This window comes from Thunnus thynnus, chromosome 2 (assembly GCF_963924715.1).
Source record: "Thunnus thynnus chromosome 2, fThuThy2.1, whole genome shotgun sequence".
Lineage (NCBI taxonomy): Eukaryota > Metazoa > Chordata > Actinopteri > Scombriformes > Scombridae > Thunnus > Thunnus thynnus.
In genome coordinates, this window is record NC_089518.1 from 15,452,074 (window position 1) to 15,455,283 (window position 3,210).

A 3,210-nucleotide genomic window follows, 5' to 3' on the forward strand; every position below is an offset into this window, starting at 1 on the left:
TGTGTTTTCTGATCTGACGCTCCTATCGGCAGGACGAGATAATTTGTCAGTGCCCTCCAAATCACAGCTGTAAAAATAAAACTGTTTTCTAATCTGACGCAGCAGTATGGTTAAGGTTTGGCTAGAGTTTACAGACTAAAACAACTTGTTTAGAGTTAGGAAAATATCGTGGTTTGGGTTTAAATTACTACTTTGTTAAGGTCGTCATGATGAAAATAAGTACTTGGTTAAGGTAAGATTAGACTGTTGAAGTAGGACACAGGAAGTTAACCACAGACTTCTCAATGTTTTGCTGACCTATCCACCCACCTCGACCTCCTCCCTCTGCCGAATTTGTGGCTACTGATCCTGCCAAATTTCTTAGTCTCTCAGTTTTACAATCTCAATAAATGACCTGTGCTAATGGTTCACTTAGTAAGTTCAGTATAATGTACATTTTCGTCAGTGCAACAACAGTCATGTCATACTCGCCAATCTGCTGTTCTGAGTTTCCATTTCCTTACCATTCATTAATTCCAAAAACTTATATTTCTCTGCTTCATTGCTCAGAGATTGTGGACCTGCTCCAAAACAGACTTGTGGAAAACCTACCTGAACCCAATATGAACAATTAAAACACTGGTAGCCTAGGAGTTAAAGGGCCCCTACTATGTTCATTTCCAGCTCTATATTTGTGTTCTGGGAATCGACCAGAGTAACTTTGCATAATTCACAGTTATGCAGCCCTTCAGTTCAGCCTCTATCTCTTAACAGGCAGTCTTAGCTCCTGTCTGTTTAAGGCCCCCCTTATGATGAGCCCACTCTTTTCTGATTGGCCAGCTTTCCAGAGGCCTGCTGAGGGGCAGCCATATCAGAGTTGTGTTAAGTTACCGCTGATGCAAACCAAACATTCTCTGCTTTACTGCTTCAAATTAAAAGCTTTTAAATTACTAAATAACAGAGACTTTTATAGTGAAGAATTTAAAGGAAGAAATAATGCAGGGAGTAACAGTACAAGCAGAAACAGCCACAGCGATGATGATGTTTGATGAAGAGCTGCAGATGACCAGCACACCTCCAATAGGTAAACTACTTATTTTGCTTTGCTATGTTGTGTAATGGAAAAACACTCCCAGCATGCCAGCTCAACTCCAGTCATGGCTCGGCCTACCCCCAAAACAATGGAACCCGTTGGAACCCGTGTGTTCAGAGCAGTCTGAAGCCGGTGCTTTTAGCGAGATTACTTCTGCAAACATTTACCTCATTATTTGACACTTTGGCCACATTTAATATGTGCATCCAACATTGTAACATTATATATATGACTTAAAATAAGGGAAAGCATAATAGGTCCCCTTTAAGGCGTCAACCATGAACTGCCACGTCCCTGGTTCCTAGGTGCCACGTCCTCAGGGACCTTTGTTGCATGTCATTCCTCATCTCTCTCCTTCCTCATTTTTGGTCAGCTCTCTGCTGGCGTCTATATAATAAAGACACAGAATGCCCCAAAAATAATTAAAAGGGCAGTCTGATCCGCAAAGATCTAGAATAACTTCTACAGATCCAAAATGCGGCCCACAGCTAACTATGGCGCCACCAAATTATGAGCACTCACTGTAGAGAAAAGTAGCAATGACTGTCATTTTCCCTGCACTTTATGGTTCACACTCTCCTTTTAAAAAAACACATTTTTCTCCTGCAATGAATATGATGCACCATATTATCAGAGCTGATTGCTCGGATCCATTTGAGTATTTCACAAATTGACGTGCTATTACAGGCCATTTTTTTGAGAATTTACCATACTTGAGTTAATCCACTCACTATCATCAAATTTTTTTTCTACTGTAGATTTAGCACCCTGTTTAATAGATATATTAGAAAAGTGGATATTTGAACCAAATTTGACAACCGTAAATGAAGGTCACACCAACTACTTTTGATACAGCTAAAGCTGAAGAACCACTAAGACGCATGTTAGTAAAAGAATGTTTCCTGCTGCTGTTTCTTCTCCCTCCCTTCCCCCCGACGCCCGAGGAGACAATCTAAAACAGAGAGATCATGGTGATGAAGATGTGTGTTTTGGTAAGAGAAATGTATGTGTGTGTGTGTGTGTGTGTGTGTGTGTGTGTGTGTGTGTGTGTATGTGTGTGTGTGGTTGGGGAGTGAGGGAGGGAGGGAGAGAAATGGGATTTTAACGGCAGATACACTGCAGCAGGATGAGACTTGAAGATGGGTCTTTCCTGTAAAGTGCTCCCTCTGAGTGTCTAGACAAACCTACATGTGAGGCTCATGCGTATGCTCTTAGTTGTTCACTCACTTCTCCCCCACCTCTCTCACCAAGCTGTACAGTAGGTCCTACTGTACTTAGATATCATAAAATTTAAATGAGGCCTCTCTTGAAACCACAGGAATTATTTCTGCTTGATGTAAAAGTCATGGTGAAATATAATCTATAATACAAATAAATGACACCTCCAATCTGAATTTGTTAATTTGAAAAGTACTTAAAAAAGGAAAAGATTTATATGATGTATTTTATTGATCATTGTTTCCGCCTTCCTCTCTCTACTTCTTTTATCCTTCACTTCTCCTTTAGTCTGGTTGCTCATTTTAGACTGTGCTCTGTAGCCTCGGGGCTGAAGGCAACGCTTAAAGAGTGTCTAGCTTCTCTACAGCTGGGCCTCTTTGCCAGACAGACCACACACACAAACACACACACACCGCTGGATGCAAACATGAAGTATATATTTTAATCAAACCCTAAAAACAGTTTCTCTGCAGCTGTAAACCCGACACTAAAAACTCTTCCATGCGTATTCTTGGCTGAGTTGCTCGTGTGGTTGATTAACTCTTCTACAGTAAAACCACCCTTCTGAGAAAAGATTACAAAGGAGTTGTTTTCCATCCAAATGGACAATAAAGTGCCTTTTCTTGTATACTTCCACTCTGGCAGGTTTTTGGAAGTGGTGGGAAGTAGAAGTGATTTTGCTCTTCTGCACCTCAGCCACAATAGGGCAGGTGTCTTGTCTTAGATTACCCTTGAGATTAATGTCGAACCTGCTGCTGCTGGTGCCAAATATTGAGAAGAAGTGTATCCATACACATGCAGCTACACTGGCATAGCTGTTACACCCACTGTATTCATGGGGACATAAACAAAGAAGAAGGAAGTTTTTTTTCATGTGCTATCATCTCTCTAATGCTGCTTTTGTTCCTGTTTAAGAAGCA